Source organism: Nicotiana tabacum, chromosome 10 (assembly GCF_000715075.1).
Source record: "Nicotiana tabacum cultivar K326 chromosome 10, ASM71507v2, whole genome shotgun sequence".
NCBI lineage: Eukaryota > Viridiplantae > Streptophyta > Magnoliopsida > Solanales > Solanaceae > Nicotiana > Nicotiana tabacum.
This window is the reverse complement of record NC_134089.1, coordinates 13635853-13654703: the sequence shown is the minus strand read 5'-3', so window position 1 is coordinate 13654703 and position 18851 is coordinate 13635853.

Here is an 18851-nt window from a genome sequence, read left to right as displayed (position 1 = left end):
GAAGTTCCGGGAGTTCCGGGTAGGTTCTGGGATGTTTTAGTGCAAAAATCATAGTTGTAGCAGGCCTACAGGGGTTGCAGGCCCCGGAACTCAACCATGCGGTCCGCACAAAAATGAGTGCGCCCGCGGTGAGTTCCGTGCGGACCGCAAAGTCGGCCGCGGCCGCGGTAGGTGGCATGCGGACCGCACATAGTGGTGTGCGGCCGCGGTGGGGAAACGATCCGCTGGTACTACTTTGGAAGCTCATATCGTTTAATCTACAAGGAATATTGAAGTGATTCGAAAACAAAAGTTGTAGATCTTCGTGTCTAGTTTCCAGAAAGGTAAAGATATCGCAATTTGGATATCTGTAGCAAAGGTTATGGCCAAAATACTAAAGTCTATCACTGAAGAGGGAGGCCTGTGCGGTCGCACGTTGCCTTTGCGCGGACCGCACTGGCTTGGGCGGACCGCGTGCGTTTTGGTGCGGCCTGCGTGAGCTGAAACCTGAGGGGTACCTATAAATATGAGATTTTGGGTTTTATTTAATATTTTGACCTAGAGAACTCGGATTTTGGCGATTTTTCGAAGGTTTTTCAAGAAATTCATCGGGGTAAGTGATTTTAACTCAGATTTGGCTAGAATACATGAATCTATCACTGAATTCATCGTTTAATTCGTGAGTTGAGATGGAATTTGGGAAGAAAATTGTGAAACCTTTCAAAAATGTAAAATGATGATTTGAAGGACCAAATGGTATCGGAATTGGATAATTTTGGTATGGTTAGACTCGTGAGGGTACGAGGATTCGGAAAATGTAAATTTTACCCGATTCCGAGACGTGGGCCCGGGGCTCGGGTTTTACTAAATTCGAGATTTTTGATATTTTTTTCGAATGTTTTCGCTTGGGCTATGTTCCCTTAGCAGATTGTGACATATTCGTTCTGATTTTGGATAGATTCGACGCGCGTGGAGGCCAATTTGAGAGGCAAGGGCATAGCGAGCTAGAGTTTTGGCCAGTTTGAGGTGAGTAATGATTTTAAATGATGTCCTGAGGGTTTGAAACCCCGGATTTGCACAACGTAGTGCTATAGTAAGTTGAGATACACGCTGTGTGACGAGCGTGAGGTTCAATGCTTTGGGGATTGGGACTTGGTCCATCCCGAATGATATTTTACCACATTTTTTATTGAGACATATACTCTATTGTTGTGAATTGGGCTTGTTGCCATGCTTGGGGCCTTGTGCCGACCTGTAGAACCCTTAGGGGATTTTTGACTAGTTTTCCTCACTTACTTTGTTAAAGAATTTTATATCCTCAGTCATGTTTCCAATTGTTTAAGAATGATATGAACCAAATTTTTGAAATGTTAATCATAAATAGGAAGAGATATAAGGGCCGAGATCCCGACCGTACATTATGCCCGAGAGGCTGTGATTTTTAAATGACTGAGAGGGGTCGAGGACCCAATAGTGAGGATATTTTATATGATATGGATCGGGCTACGCGCCGCAGTAGATATATATATATATATACATTATGGATCGGGCTGCACGCCGCAGCAACTACTTATATGGATCGGGCTGCACGTCGCAGCAATTATATAGCGCTTGGGCTGAAGGAGCCCCTCCGGAGTCTGCACACCCCCAGTGAGCGCAGTCGACTATTATTATTATGGATCGGGCTATATGCCACAGCGATATGTGGATCGAGATGCACGCCGCAGCGGTATATATATTTATTGACTCGGTTATCGTGAGAAGTATATGAATTGAGAACTGAGGATAAGAACGAATAGATGAACTAAAATGCTTGAGGAGCTGATTTGTACTGATTATATCTGTTTTACCCGGTTAAAAGAATTTCACATGATTTTCTTATTCACTGATGTTTAAATGATTTTACTATTTTGATATAGAACTGCTTAGTGCCTTTACGTGATTTCATACTGTCAGCCATTATTTATTATTATTACTCATTGGGTCGGAGTACTCACATTACTCCCTGCACCATGTGTGCAGGTACAGGTATTCCTGAGGCATAGGGCGAGCTTTCCTGTCTTTCTGTTTTCATCGGAGTTATCGAGGTAGCTGCATGGTGTTCGCAGACCCGATTTCTCCTTCTATCTCCATTTATTATTCCGTATTTCAGGCGTATTTTTGTATTAGATTGTTGAAACCTTATATTAGAGGCTCAGACTTGTGACACCGGATCAGTGGGCTATTTTACAGAGATTTTTTGTGATTATGGTTTCCGCACATTTCATCTGTTAAATTCATACTTCTATTTATATTAAATTGGTATTAAATATCGAAAATTGGTATTGAATTATAAAAAAAGATATTGTGAGATGTTAGTTGGTCGAGCTTGCCTAGCATTGTGTTGGGCGCCATCACGGCCGGGATTGGGTCGTGACACCACATGATTATGGATGCGGACGCATTAAGAAGATCACCCAGTGAATCATGTAGGGGTGAAACGGACCTTGGCGTCTGGTTGATTTATATGAGTTACAAAGGTCAACATTGTGGATTATTGGACGTTGTGACCCATGACTTTGTGCCAAATGGGGATGTCTACTATCAATGAATGGATTGAATGGTCATATGTTATATCAGTCTTGACCTGAAATGTATATATATATGGTACTGAAAGGCTCCCCAATAATTTACACATATTTAAGGCCTGAGACATGCAGGGGATAAGGTTAGGACTTGCGGTATGTCTGCCTTCTTAATAATCCAATACTTCAGTTTCAAAGGAGTTAGAAAAAAAAACAACTTAACATTTACAAAAGGTTTGCTCAGTGTGAAAGTCAAGGTTGCAGATTTTGGGGTGCTTCAGAGAAAGTACAATGGTTTGCGATCTTTTGGACTATGTAGTTCATGCCAAGCTTTATCTTGATGGAGCTATACTTTTGTGATTATTGTGCATAATTAGGGGAAAGAGTTACTTCAAAGAAGAATCGAAGAGTATATGAATAAATAGGTTAGCTCAGCAGGCAAAAGAAGAAATTAGCCACCGGTGTTTGTGGCAAGCCTATGGAGAGGGCAGACTAGCCAATGCAACACCACCTACTCGGCTCAGTTCTCAGGAATGTTTTTGAAGGAGTTTGTCTCTTGGATTCTTTGTAATATGTGGTATATGTGGTCTGAATGGTTGTGTTAGGTCACCATGACAGTGTCAGAATATGTCATCAGGTTCAATAAGTTAGCCGTATACTCCTACTTTGGTTCCTAAGCTAGAGAGCGAGTCCACAGACTCATTAAAGGACTCAATTATGATATTGAAATTTTGTACAACTCGAGAAGCTACAGGCCGATGCTTCATCTTGGCTAGTAGTAGAAATTGCCAAAATGTTAGAATGTGTTCTGGATGAGGAAAAGAGGAAGCTAAGGAGACCGATAGGTCTCGAGGTTTTAAAGGATTTAGCGGATTCTGCTCTACAACTACAAATCATTATGACCGGGGCTCGGGTAGCCGGCCAGCCCAGTCAATATATCTGATTACTCAGGGTGCTCCAGTAAGTTCTTTTAATGCACTACCGACACGAGCTTCGTATAATGGTAATTCCAGTTATCTAGCATAGACTCAGTATGAGCAGCTGAACCCTCAAAAGGATTGTTATGAATGTGGTAGTACTAGGCACATCATGGGAAAATTGTCCTAGACTTGGGAGAAACATATTTTATAAAAGCACTCAGGCTACGTGCCCCATTGCAGTTACTACTCCACTTAAATAACCAGCCAGAGGTAAGGGTCAGGATGTTAGAGGTGCAGGTGAGACTCCTAGAGGTGGATACCCAACCCGTTGATATATTTTCTATGGTATGGCTGAGGTCGCAACACCAGATGGAGTCATTACACGTACGGTCTTGAATTATTATAAAGCAACAATTTTCTTAACTTGATTCGGTTCTGAGTATCGAGGCAAGTCCTCCAATTGTGCTCCACTTATGAGTGAACTTCGTAATTCTGAAATCTACTTATGTGAATACTCTTGTTGGGAGATTCGATGGAGATAGCTATGTCTATCATTATGTGTTGTGATTTTGTTAAATGAAAAATTATTCAAAAGAAGAAAATAGAATGTTCCAATTTGGCACAGTGTGCATATTACTTGTGGTACAGAGTTGAGGATGATATCCTCGTGTTTTATATAATGTGAAATATTTAAACTGGGCTACAAGCTGCGGTAGATGTTATATAAGGACGAGGTCTTTGCGGTGAAAATAAAAATAAAAATAAATTATGTGTTTAAATGCTCCCTTTGTGAAATTAAAATTTGTACTATAGTACTTATAGGGAATCATGCCAATTAGACTCATTTGAAAATTCTTGTATGAATATATTTGTGCAAAATTTGCCAGATTTGTATTGTAATTATTGAGTTTTAGACTACGAGGTGAGTGCCCGGGGATGTAAATTGTTACTCGCTAATTCGGGTAAGTAATTATGAGATCTTCATGCCTCGTTGTTAGTAAACTATAAGTTTGAAATGATATTTTGTTAACATGAAGTTAATTGGTGATGTTGTAATCTTTTATGAACAACTATTAAGACCGGAGATGTGGTTATGGTCATACATATGATGTGTTTCATGTCAAGATATCATTGTGATAATGACGTGCTTGTAATGCGGAGATTAGTGTTATTAATACATACTTTGTGGTGCTTCGTTGGGTTGTGGATATGTTGTTAGGAGTTCTTTTGGTGTTACTCTGGCAGGTGGATAGGCCCAATTACAGGGGAGACTCTGCCAAAATTTCTGAAAATTTTGGGAGTTAGAAAAATTTGGAATATTGAGATGTGCAAAGAAAGATATAAGTTACATTACAAATGATCCTAAGTGGGGGAGAATGTAATACCCCGTATTTGATGGGTGCGTAGGCACGAGTTGCTATAGCCAGTCGAGACTAATATCATGCGTTGATGTGAAAATCGGACCTTTTTGGAAATGATTGGAGTGTAAGAAATTTGGTCTTAAAGTTTACAAATATGGATAAAAGAAATAATCTCAATTGAAATGGTGTTGTCAAACTTATGTCGAATGCGATAATGTGGGATCAATCGCGAATATTTGTGTAAAAGTAAAATCATCAATTTGGTAACCTGAGAATAATTCTTAGTACGTTCGAGGACGAACGTTTATTTTAGAGGTGGAGAATGTGATGACCCAAAATGTCATCTTTAAATTAAATAATCATTTTGGTATTTTAAGACCTTGAAAGGTAGTATCAATAATTTCTTGACTTGCGTGCGCAGTCGGTATAATTTTACGGAAGGTTTTTATGTGAAAAATAGATTAAATTGTGAACTAGAGCTTTAAAACTCAACTGAGTTGACTTCGGTCAACATTTTGAGCAAACGAACCCGGATACAAGTTTTGACCATTTCGGTAGTTTCGTATCGTGATTTGGGACTTGGTCATATGTCTGAAATCGAATTCGGAGGTCCCTAGATCAAATTATCGGCAATTAACGGAATCTAGAAATCTAAGGCTAAAAATTTCTTAAGTTTGACCGAAGATTTGACTTTTGAGCAAATGACCCCGAATTAGATTTTTGATGATTTCAATAGCTTCGTATGGTGATTTTTAGACTTAGACGCATGTTCGGATTTGGATTTGGAAGTCTGTAGGATAATTTGGTGCTTGGAAAATAGAAGATTTTTGGAAAGTTTGACCGAGGGTTGACTTTTTGATATCGGAGTCAGAATCTAGTTTTGAAAAATTTTCATAGCTTCGTTATATCATTTATGACTTGTGTGCAAAATTTGAGGTCAATCGGACTTGATTTGATAGGTTTCGGCATCTAATATAGAGTTAGAAGTTCTTAGTTTCATTAAGCTTGAATTGGGGTGTGATTCACGGTTTTAGCATTGTTTGATGTAATTTGAGGCATCGACTAAGTTTGTGTCATATTATGGGACTTTTTAGTATACTTGGTTGGGGTCCCATGAGGCTCGGATAAATTTTGGAAGAGTTTTTGGAAGATTTTGGCGTTTTGAGCATAATTATGTAATGATCCAAAGGTTCATTTTCAGTTATAGAGATCGAAATTTCATTTCGAGACTTCCGGGATTTTGATAATGAATTATAGGAGTGATCTGGAAAGTTTGGTCTAATTTCATCAAATCGCGATTGGGTTTTTAATGCAAAACGTAAGTTAATTATTTAACGAGTGAAATGGAAATCTCTCTAAGCAAATAAGCTCCGAATTGAGTTTTGATTGAAAGACTATGTTTGTATTATTATTTTTTACTCATAGGAACAAGAATCATTGAATTCCGAGTTCGTATGATGGAGTTAGAGCCTTTTTAGTGAAATTAAAGACTGTTGGTGCAATAGATCTGGTGTGCACCTTTAGCGACCAGATTTGACCACTTTTAGCAATGGGAATTAACTTTTAGCGACCAGAATCGGGTTTTTAATGCTGTTTCTGTTTTTTAGCTTATTTTGACGTTTTTTTGGTGAAAGAACATGGCTTGGGCGATTTTTGAGCAAGAAATCATGGGAAATCTTGAGGTAAGTTACTTGTGATCATTTCTACTCCATGTCACACCTCCTTTTTACATACACCCCGTAAAGGGTATAAATACAAGGGAGTTTTTCCAATTAAAGGACAATCGAAACAGGATTGTTTATTTATTAAAAATTAGAGTCGCCATTTGGGAGGTTTATGGTGTCCCAAGTCACCGGTTTAAAATCCCGAATCGAGGAAAGTTGACTCTATTCACGGTCTGCGAACACAGAAATCCGGGTAAGGAATTCTGTTAACCCGGGAGAAGGTGTTAGGCACTCCCGAGTTCTGTGGTTTTAACACGGTCGCTTTTGATTAGACTTGGCTTACTAAATTGTTTACCTACTCATTTTGAAACCTATGTGCTTTCACCTCTTAACCGCTTTTAAATTAAAAATTATCTTGAAACGGGTCACGTGTACGTGTATCCATTTTTGGCGCGTAAAAATTATGTCACGCGTACGTGTCCACAATTAATAACGTTTATTATTATTAAGAAAGTTTAGCCGAAGTTACGCGAACGTATAGTCCGATTTATTTTTTTGAAATCGTAACCGTGTCATGCGAATGTGTCCACAACCACGATAGTATTTTAAACGACCCTAAAGGTTCCTCTACAAATATTTATCTTATTGTCTAATTAAAACATGTGGGGCCATAAGCCATATTCTATTCTAACATGGTACGCATCGCATGCCTTAATCAGCGAAATCTGATTAACTAAGAAAAAATTATCACTACTTTTGGACTGAAAATTTGGACCAACTTTGGACTAACAGACCGAACGGATGGCATGATGATTAGAGGATAATGTGAAAGAGCCTTGGGCTCGAACGAACTGGCTCTACATGTGAAAAAGGGTGGCTGATCTTCACTCCAGGCCCAACATGAGCCAAGACCCTTGGAGGATCGAGCGTTGAGGAGTGCTGGACTCGAGGTCGATTCCCCGAGCACGCGGGATATCAGATTATGGTGGAACGGGCGTGAGCCCAATTTTATTAGTAAAAGGGGATGTCACGCAAGCAGACTTGGGCTGACCTTAATTTCATCAATTGGGCCAATATTAGGCCTAAGTCTAAAAACCTCCTTTATGCACAATTAGATACTTGTAATTCCATTAAAACACTTCATGAAACATGGAATGGAGTTAACCGTCTACTTCTGCATCTCAATTATTAGAGTACATGATGACTAACTAACCACTACGAAATTGCAATACCATTTCCAGATAAAATGCCCATGTACAATTAGTCACTTGCAATTTAATTAAGAAACGATATGTGAAATGAGATAAACATTCCGAGTTTGCAAACAACAAATCCTACTTAGACATACCCGCAATCAACACCTAAGTAAAGTAGTATTTGCCTCTATTCCCAAAGTATTCTGAACTATTCCCTTCCCTTCAAGCATGACCTCAATACCCCATTTAACCAAAAATACATTCAGCTGACCCATAGCATTATCCAGACACAACTAATATGATATCCAAAACTTAAATGAACTACATATCAGATCCTTTAGTTGTCACATGTTTCACCCCAGTCTGAATCACTCCAGAGCTGTTATATCCAAACAACATTCAGTTTCAGTCTTTGAAACAGGCTGACAACAGCTTTAATTAAAATTTCGAACAAAAGAATACAAGATATAACCAAACTTGGTTAGACCTACTATTAATCAAACATTCGTAATAGTCCAGAATCATGATAAAGTTCAGTTATACAATACCAAGCCTTTAACTATGAGACATTTAACAGGAAATTGAGTCTCTTGCTAATTCTAAACCAAATTCAACCTTCAAAAGATACTATCACCAAAAAGGAGAACAATGCACCAATAACTCATGATTCTAAAGAAAAATAAAGCTACATTACAACAAAGAACTGGTTGATGTTAAGCTCCCAATCTCCAGATTTCCATATCAAACTTGAAGCAAGTTTTAAATTAGGTAGAATTAAAGAATATATACCTGGAAATTGAAAAGGAAAAGAGGTGAAGAAGCAGTAGATAATAGCAGAACAAAAGCACAGCAATATCAATGTCACAGTGACCTCACAGCAGCTTGAAACCCAGAAAAATCAAAAATCAAACCATCTCCCAACCCAGGTGCAAGATGTGAGATTTTCAGAGATTTTCACTAATGAAGAAGATCAGAAATCCCCAGCTGATAAAGAATTTGATCAGTTTTTATCAAAGAAATATGCTGGACGTCAGTGCAGTTTCAGAATTCTCAGCCGTTTTGTTTTCTCAGAATTTTTTAATCTCTTTCAAGTCTCTTCCCTCTGCCTTTAAAGGCAAGAAATGATGCCTTTATAGGCAAGAAACAGGGCAACCTTAAGGGTTCAGTTTTTTCATTTTAGTCCTTTTCAAATTTTCCTTTTAGCTTAGTATCCCTTATCCAATTTTCCTTTTTGTTTAACTACCCCTGGTTCAAATTTCAATTTATTAGGCAGTCCCCCTCCCCAGCTTCCTAGAAGCTTCCCAATTCTGTTACTCATAGATTCCCTTCCCCAATTTCCTAAACTACCCCTCGAGCTATGGTTATTTACCCTAGCAAAATTCCAATGAATCATGGGTCAACTCGACCCAGTATCAAACCAGTCCAGCATGGGTCATTGGGCCAACTCCACTTCCAGCTTTGTAGACTTCAGGCTCAGATTGAACCCTAATTCAACATCCCAATTTAATGAGCCAAAGGCAAAATCTGGAACCCATAAGACAAAACCCAAAACCCAAAAGAAAAGTAGTGACTTAACTAATTTCAAACAATAGCCAAATGAAACTGGCGGATGGACAAAAGGACGACTTTAAAACACTAAGAAGTCCAGAAGAAGCAGATGACAATGAAAGAAGAAAAGAAGCAATAGAAACGTAATGAAAACCAAGGAAATACCTAAAAGCACGGACATATTTGGAACAATTTGAAGCCTCTGTCAACCTTCTCGACAAGAAAAGTCTTTAATCGGGTGTTTTCGTGTGAAAACACACGATTAAAGGCCATTATAGCCTAGAACCGTCAGAAACCCTGTTGGATTTGGATTTGTGGAACTAGGGTTTTTTTTTTATTTGAGATTCGAACAGCTCCGGGGAGATTCGAGGTTAGTGGGTTGGGTATCTGGGATGAGGAGGTTATGGTGATTATTTAGGGTTGATTTGGTGGGAAAAGGAGTCGGCGCCGCCGGGCAGGGGGTTGGGAATTCCAGGACGACGGTTAGGGTTTGAGGTTTTTTAATTGAAATTCGAACAGTTGCGGTTCGATTTGAGGGAAAAGGGGTGCGGATCTGGGATGTGGAGATGGATGAGGGTATTTGGTGTAAGTTTGGGGTCGATCGGTGCACCGCCGCCTGCGGAGACGATTTCCGGCCGGCGATTCCGACGTGGATGATGAGAGCCGGATGAAAGAGATGAGAGGGGGGTAGGGGCACGTTTGGACACTTAAATATTGAACGACCCGAGCTTCATGACCGTCTGATCAAGAAACCTCGGCGGTCCTGATCTGTTGCCTATGATAAGGCGTCGTTTGGTTTATTGTGGGGGAAACAAACCGGGTCAAGGCGTGGGTTTGGGCCAGATTTCGGGTAATTTTCGTTTGGGCTGGGGAAATTTGGATTGGTTTTAGCCCAAATTTAGATTTCCTTTCATTTCTTTCTTTTCCTTTTTCAATTTCAAAATTCTTTCCTTTTCAAAATTAAAATAAAACCTAAATTAACTAATAATTTTTAAGCTAAATTAACCTACCCAATTAGATTAATCACTCATCACGGTATTTAAAATAATTAATTAAATCCTAAATTTAAAGAAAAATTATACAATTCAAAATTAAAAAGTAAAAAATACAAAATGAATTATTTTTTGTGATTTTCATTTTTTATAAAACAAACTAATTTACTAATTAATCTGAAAATATAAAATTAAATCCTAAATGCAGTGCGTGATATTTTTGTATTTTCATGAATTAAATAAAATAAACGTACACAGATAAATGCAAATACTTAACAGAAAATGCCACAAAATTCAACAAAATTGCAAACATTGAAAAAAATTATTTTGTTTTGAATTTGTTGGAATAATTCATATAGGGCAAAAATCAAGTTCTCACAGCTGTCCCTCTTTGCCCGGAAATACGAAGAGTTTTCGTGCAAAGATAAGTGAGCGGATACAAACGATTTTTGCCCGTTTGAATACTCCGTGGGAAGCATTTTTGAAAGATTTGACCACACCCTGCTTCCGTGGTTGCCTACATATCCTTGGCTATAAAGAAATCAGGTCAGTGTAGTTCGGGAATGTCTGGTAGCTGGGACTACCATGGAGCTGTGATTTCACTGTTGTTGTTGCTGCTGCTGCTCATTGAACCCCTTATTACACCATGTCAAAAATAAAAGAAGCTAGACTAGACTATGATCGATGCTTTACAAAATCCTATCTAGATCTTCAAACTTGATCTTGTGTTTCTTGTTGCCTTGTTGCCTTGTATTCTCTCGGTAAAATTCCTTCGTTGCCGCCTTGAATTGTAGTATGAGATGTTTTCCCCTTCTTCAGGTAGGTGTCTGGCTGCTGAACTTGATATGCATTCCCGTGCTCTTCAGGCGGGCTCCTGATTGCTAAACTTGAATGTATTCCCATGCTATCCAGGCGGGCCCCTGACTTCAACTTGAGATATATTCCCTGCTCTCCAGGCGGGCTCCTGACTTCAACATAAACAAACCAAAGGAAATTTTTCTGCCCCAGTTTGGTGGCCGGGCCCATGTGTAAGTGTAAAACGAATCACATTAGTGAGTATCAATAAAGATTTTGAGAACCAAAACTTGAATTGTACTCCCTTGTTCTCCAGGCGGGCTCCTAACTGCTGACTTGAAAGTATTCCCTGCTTTCCAGGCGGGCTCCTAATTTTAACTTGAAAGTGCTTCCTGCTCTCCAGGCGGGCTCCTGACTTCAAGATAGACAAAACAAAGAATTTGAAAGCTAAAATCTAAATTGTACTCCCTTGTTCTCCAGGCGGGCTCCTGACTGCTGACTTGAAAGTATTCCCTGCTTTCCAGGCGGGCTCCTGATTTTAACTTGAAAGTGCTTCCTGCTCTCCAGGCGGGCTCCTGACTTCAAGATAGACAAAACAAAGAATTTGAAAGCTAAAATCTAAATTGTACTCCCTTGTTCTCCATAGGGGCTCCTGACTGCTAACTTGAAAGTATTCCTTGCTCTCCAGGTGGGCTCCTGACTTCAACTTGAAATGTATTCCCTGCTCTCCAGGCGGGCTCCTGACTTCAACATAGACAAAACAAAGAATTTGAAAGCTAAAACTTAAATTGTACTCCCTTGTTCTCCAGGCGGGCTCCTGACTGCTAACTTGAAAGTATTCCCTACTCTCCAGGCGGGCTCCTGACTTCAACATAGACAAAACAAAGAATTTGAAAGCTAAAACTTAAATTGTACTCCCTTGTTCTCCATGCGGGCTCCTGATTTCAATAAAATAGACAAAAACAAAGAAAAATTTTCTGCCCCAGTTTGGTAACTGGGCACATATGTGAGTATTAAACTGAATCATATTACCAAATATTACTAAGAATTTGAAAGCTAGGTCCCATTATGCAGCGGGGGCCTGACAACTCTTAACTAAACGACAATTTTAAATCTAAGTTATATCTTTTACAGGTGTGACTTCTGCTAAATCTTTCTATCTAAGAGAATCTTTAAACTACTCCCCATTATCCATGAGGGTCCTGAAAATCAAAAGTCGAGTTTTATCTTAAGAGTGACAACTTTCATGGCTGAATTATACTACCTTACGGCAGAACTTACGCTAAATATTATTATCTAATCGAAATCTTAAAGCTAAGTCCCATTATTCAGGAGGGTCCTGGAAACTTCTAATTGAATCCTATCTCGGACATGCAAACTTCTAAGCTAACTTATATTCTTTTGGGATACATTTATGCTAGATTATGCTATTTCTGAACTTTAAACTAGGTCCCATTTTCCAGGAGTGTCCTGGAAGCTTACGGTCAAACCTGTTTTGATGCTTGCTCTTTCCCCTGCGGAGAGTTTCTCTGAAACAAACGAATTTTCTACCCCTGTTTCAATCAAAGAAAATTTTGTCAATTTAAAGTGGTGGTTAGCTGATGGCATTCTTGCTGGAGATCTTTCCACTGCATTGTTTTGTTCTGAATGGCTTTCCCGAACTGTCCCTGAACCGCTTTGACTTTCTGACTGACTTTCCAATCCCATGGCCTTTGACGAACCGAGTGTTCTATACCCATGTTGTTGTTTCACATCTCTGACCCCTTTATCTAAACCTTTGCATCTCCCATGACATACCAAATCATTACACCAGTGAAACTTCTGGTGATTCCCCGTATCCCACCTTACATCATGCTGTCTTTAGTATGCTCTCACCACGTTGTGATTTGCAATTTTGGAAGTTGGTAGTGAATTTTAAAATTCTTTTCCACTTATTTGGGACAAGACTGACATTAAAACATCTTAGACAAATAAACCCAAAAGAAAATGAAATGCAATGACTTTGCGGGTTAAGGATAAGAAGAATCCAAAACCGGATGACTGCTACAAAGGGAAAAAGAAAAAGAAACTTATCTGAGTGGAACAGCTGGTACCAATGAACATGACATGAATTTCGGATTAATCGGCCCAATCTGTCCAACCGATCCACTTTCAGTTGCCATACTTTGTCGCCTCAGCATTTCCATGACCTGATTACTTTACCCAAACCTTGACCTTGTTCATCCTGCGGTGCCTTAAAACAGTTTTCCACCAACAGACCTTTCTCACTTGTTGACTTTTCAACTCACTTTCGCCTCAAGGTGCCCGTGAGGGTTTTCACCAATAAGACTTTCTCATTTTAATTTCTCTCAACTCCCGTCGTCTTAAGGTGTGCCTGTGAAGGTTTTCACCAATAAGACTCTCTCATTTTTATTTTTCCTGCTTGAACCAGAGTGTTGCCCCTGACATGAATTACCTTTACCTGCTCGACTTGGCATTTCTCAAAGACTGATCAGAAGGTCTTTCTTTGGACCGTAATATGATATTTTGGGTAGGGTTAGAAAGAAAGGGTATAAAAGGTTCAAAACAATTCAAATGGGTTAAAGTTACAACTTTTAGAATCAGGTTTCTCACAACAACCACAATTTCTGCCCCAGTTTCTTGCTTGGGGCTTTTGGATTTTTGTTTTGATGAGATCGAACCATGAGGCTGCCTACGTATCCTTAAAAAGAATCAGGTCGAACGTAGTTCATGACATAAGAATTACTTTGTTGTTGTGATTTTCTATTTTCTCCTTATTTTCTTTCTCTTTTGCTTTTCTCTTTTCCTTTTTATTATTTTCTTCTTCTTTTCTCTTTTCCTCTTTCTGCTCTTCTTTTTTCTTCTTTCTTCTTCTTTTTTTTTCATTCTTTTCTTTCTCTTTCATTTCTTTCTCTTTTTTCTTTTCTTCCTTTTCTTATCTTTTACGCTTGTGTTTCTGATATCCACTACTGATTCTGAAGGAGGGATAAGAAAGATAATAAATAAGGCTCAAAAGGGTTGACGAGGGATAAGGTGTTTAGATAGCAGAACAAAATGCCTTTGTCATTTCAATCTTCAAAATATGCCAAATACAAACAAATACAAAGACAATCAAACGAGGAAATCATACATAGTATCTCTTGACTGCATCGGAATTGATAGCCATTTCTGCACATTTCCCTTCTACATCTATCAAATATAATGCGCCATTGGACAACACTCTAGTTACGACAAATGGCCCTTGCCAGTTTGGGGCGAACTTTCCTTTTGCTTCAGCCTGATGAGGCAAGATACGTCTCAACACTAACTGACCTACTTCGAACTTCCGTGGACGTATCTTTTTGTTATATGCTCTCGCCATTCTCTGTTGGTACAATTGGCCGTGACATACTGCTGTCAATCCCTTTTCATCAATCAGACTTAATTGCTCCAAGAGGGTTTTGACCCATTCCACGTCATCAATTTCTGCCTCAGCGACAATCCGAAGGGATGGGATTTCGATTTCTGTGGGTATTAATGTCTCCGTGCCATACACTAAAAAATAAGGAGTGGCCCCTACTGAAGTGCGAACAGTAGTGCGATAACCTAACAATGCGAAAGGTAACTTCTCATGCTATTGTCTGGACCCTTCCACCATTTTCCGCAGTATCTTCTTTATGTTCTTATTGGCTGCCTCGACTACTCCATTCGCTTTAGGGCGATATGGGGTGGAATTGCGATGTATAATCTTAAACTGCTGATAGGTCTCTGTCATCAGATGACTGTTGAGATTAGCACCATTGTCCGTGATGATTACCTTCGGAATCCCAAACTGACATATGATATTTGAATGCATAAAATCGACCACTGCTTTCTTGGTCACAGATTTAAAGTTCTTGCTTCAACTCACTTGGTGAAATAATCAATGGCTACCAGAATAAACCTGTATTCATTTGATGCTGCTGGCTCGATTGGCCCAATGACATCATGCCCCAAGCAACAAAGGGTCATGGTGCCGACATTGTACGCAATTCAGATGGTGGGGAATGAACCAAATCTCCGTGCACCTGGCACTGATGACACTTGCGCACAAAACTAATGCAATCTCGCTCCATAGTGAGCCAGTAATAACCTGCTCGGAGAATCTTCTTTGCCAGAACGTACCCACTCATATGCGGTCCACAAACTCCGGAGTGTACCTCAGTCATAATAACTGTGGCCTGTCTGGCATCTATGCATCTTAGCAATCCAAGATCTGGAGTTCTTTTGTATAACACCCCTCCACTAAAGAAAAATTCGCTTGCCAATCATCGAATTGTTCTTTTCTGATCACCTGTGGCCTGTACCGGATATACCCCCATATGGAGGTATTCTTTGATATCATGGAACCATGGCTCCTCATCAAGTTCTTCTTCTACCATATTACAGTAAGCATGTTGATCACGGACCTGAATCTGCAAAGGGTCCACATAAGCCTTATCTGGATGATGTGACATTGACGCCAGAGTAGCCAAAGCATCAGCGACTTCATTATGAATCCTTGGGATATGCCTGAATTCTATTGACTGAAACCGTTGACAAAGATCATGCAAACATTGTCTGTACGGTATGAGTTTCAAATCCTGTGTTTCCCATTCTCCCTGAATCTGGTGCACCAGGAGGTCCGAGTCACCCAAGACCAAGACTTCCTATACACCCATATCCACAGCTAACCTCAAACCTAGAATGCATGCCTCGTACTCAGCCATGTTGTTAGTACAGTAAAAACGAAGTTGAGCCGTAACAGGGTAGTGCTGCCCTATTTCAGAAATAAGCACTGCTCCTATCCCCACGCCCTTCATGTTTGCAGCCCCATCAAAGAAAAGTTTCCATCCCGGCTTCTCAAATTGCTCCAACTCATCAATGTACATCACCTCCTCATCGGGGAAATAAGTTTTCAAAGGTTCATAATCTTCGTCAACCGGGTTCTCGGCCAAATGGTCCGCCAAGGCCTATGCTTTCATTGCGGTTAGAGTCACGTAGACAATGTCAAACTCTGTGAGCAGGATCTGACACTTTGCAAGCCTCCCTGTGGGCATAGGATTCTGAAAGAAATACTTCAATGGATCCAAGCGGGATATGAGGTAGGTAGTATAAGACGACAAATAATGTTTCAGCTTCTGTGCCACCCAAGTTAGGGCGCAACATGTCCTCTCAAGCTGAGTGTACTTAGCCTCGTACGACGTGAATTTCTTGCTGAGGTAATATATGGCCTACTCCTTCCTGCTTGTGATATCATGTTGACCCAATACACAGCCGAATGAATTGTCCAAAACTGTCAAATATAGGATCAAAGGTCGCCCTAGTTCTGGTGGGACCAACGCGGGTGGATTTGACAAATACTCCTTTATCTTATCAAACGCCTCCTGACATTCATCTGTCCATTTGATCGCAGCGTCTTTCTTTAACAGTTTGAAGATAGGCTCGCAAGGTGTCGTGAGCTGAGAGATGAACCTGCTGATATAATTTAATCTCCCCAACAAACTCATCACCTCGGTCTTGTTCCTTGGAGGTGGCAATTCCTGGATGGCCTTGACTTTCGATGGATCCAGTTCGATGCCCCAGCAGATGATTGTGAACCCCAACAACTTTCTAGACGGCACCCCAAAAGCATACTTTGAAGGATTAAGCTTGAGATTGTACCTGCGAAGCCTTCGGAAGAACTTCTTCAGATCCCTGACATGGTCAGACTACTTTTTAGACTTCACGATCACATCATCCACGTACACCTCGATTTTCTGGTGTATCATATCATGGAATATTGTTATCATTGCCCTCATGTAGGTTGCCCCAACATTCTTCAAGCAAAATGGCATGACCCTATAGTAGTACGTTCCCCACGGCGTGATGAATGCCGTCTTTTCTGCATCTTCCTCGTCTATTAAGATCTGATGATAACCCGCGTAACAATCCACAAAAGAACTAATATCATGTTTGGCATAATTATCGATCAAGATATGGTTGTTCGGCAATGGGAAATTATCTTTTGGACTCGCCTTGTTGAGATCCCGATAATCAACACACACCCTGGTCTTGCCATCCTTCTTCGGTACAGTCACAACATTGGCTAACCAGGTGGGATACCGGGTGACCCAAATGACTTTGGCATCAAACTGCTTGGTGACCTTTTCCTTGATCTTCACACTCATATCCGTTTTGAACTTTCTCAACTTCTGTTTGATAGGAGGGAATGTCGGGTCAGTGGGCAACTTGTGAACCACTAAATCAGTGCTTAGACCTGGCATGTCGTCATAGGACCATGCAAAAACATCTTTGTATTCGAACAGTGCTTTAATTATCTCCTCCCTGAGTTGAGGTCCCAGATGTACACTTATTTTAGTTTCACGGACATTTTCTTGGTCCCCTAGATTAACTGTTTCTGTATCGTTCAAATTAGGTTTGGGCTTTTCCTCGAAATGGCTTAGTTCCTTACTAATTTCTTCATAGTCCTCATCATCGTCAAATTTCAACTCGTCATCACACTCAATTTCTTGTATTATTATTTCAGAGTTAGATTGGCTTTTAAAACTGGGCTGAAGATTCCTCATGCATGTCATGTCATTGATATCAACATAAAAAGAACTGTACAAAAGAAGAAAATAAAATAAAATTAGAAGAAATGAAGGAAAAGGAACAATTGCATTTCATTGAATTTAAAGATAACAGGGTTTTAACACATCCAATTGGACGGAACATAATATCTGAATTACAGACCCTGGAATAATCCAGACAACAAAAAGAAAATCAAAACCCACTACCAAGACTCCCTCCGGGTAGGAAGAGGAGTAGCTTCGTAGTTGTTTACTTTTGCACGTGGTCCCACGAATTGCACATCTGCCCTGCTAGACCCTTCCCCAGCCTGAACCATGTTAACCTCGGCGAATAACCTTTCGAACCCCTTCTCCAAGTCTCCATCGGTACCAATCAGTGGTCCAGGAACCTTTGACAATAGTTGCTTTCTGATACCCGGCCTGACGAATGATCTGGACAGATGCGGGATTGGCTTTGGCAATGCCCATGCTTTCTGTTTCATTTTTCTAGCTCTTCTCACGTCTGCAACGGTAGGCTTGAACCCCAGACCAAAAGTATCCAGATTCTTTGGAAGAGAAACTGGCTGCACAATACCTTGCAGATATGCACCCAAACCCTTGCCCGGTGCAAAACCATTTTTTAACATTTCAACAGCTACCATAACTGATGCCGCAACCATCTTTGGAGTTGGAACGCACTTTCCTTCTGGAATTTCTCTACCGATACTGTGTCGAAAACCTGATAAACCCATGGTTACTTGTCATCGTCAACCTCTATGAATGTAACAATGGCACCATTGGGCACACACAAATTATCTTCGCCGTGTATAGCAATTTCCTGTCGATCCCATTCAAACTTGACCATTTGATGCAGAGTAGATGGGACTGCTTTGGCAGTATAGATCCAGGGTCGTCCTAACAACAGATTGTATAAAACAGCCACATTGAGCACCTGAAATTCCATAGTAAATTCAACTGGCCCTATTGTGAGCTCAAGCACTATGTCCCCGACTGAATCTTTCCCTCCACCGTCGAATCCCCGAACGCAAATACTGTTCTTGTGAATTCTTTCATCTTCAACTTTCAGCTTGTTCAATGTGGAGAGAGGACAAATGTTCGCGTTAGACCCATTGTCAACCAGTACCCGAGTAACCACAGAATCTTTGCATTTCACCGTCAGATAGAGGGCTTTATTGTGCTCGGTACCCTCCACGGGCAACTCATCATCAGAAAAAGTGACTCTGTTTACCTCAAATATCTTGTTAGCTATCTTTTCCAAGTGGT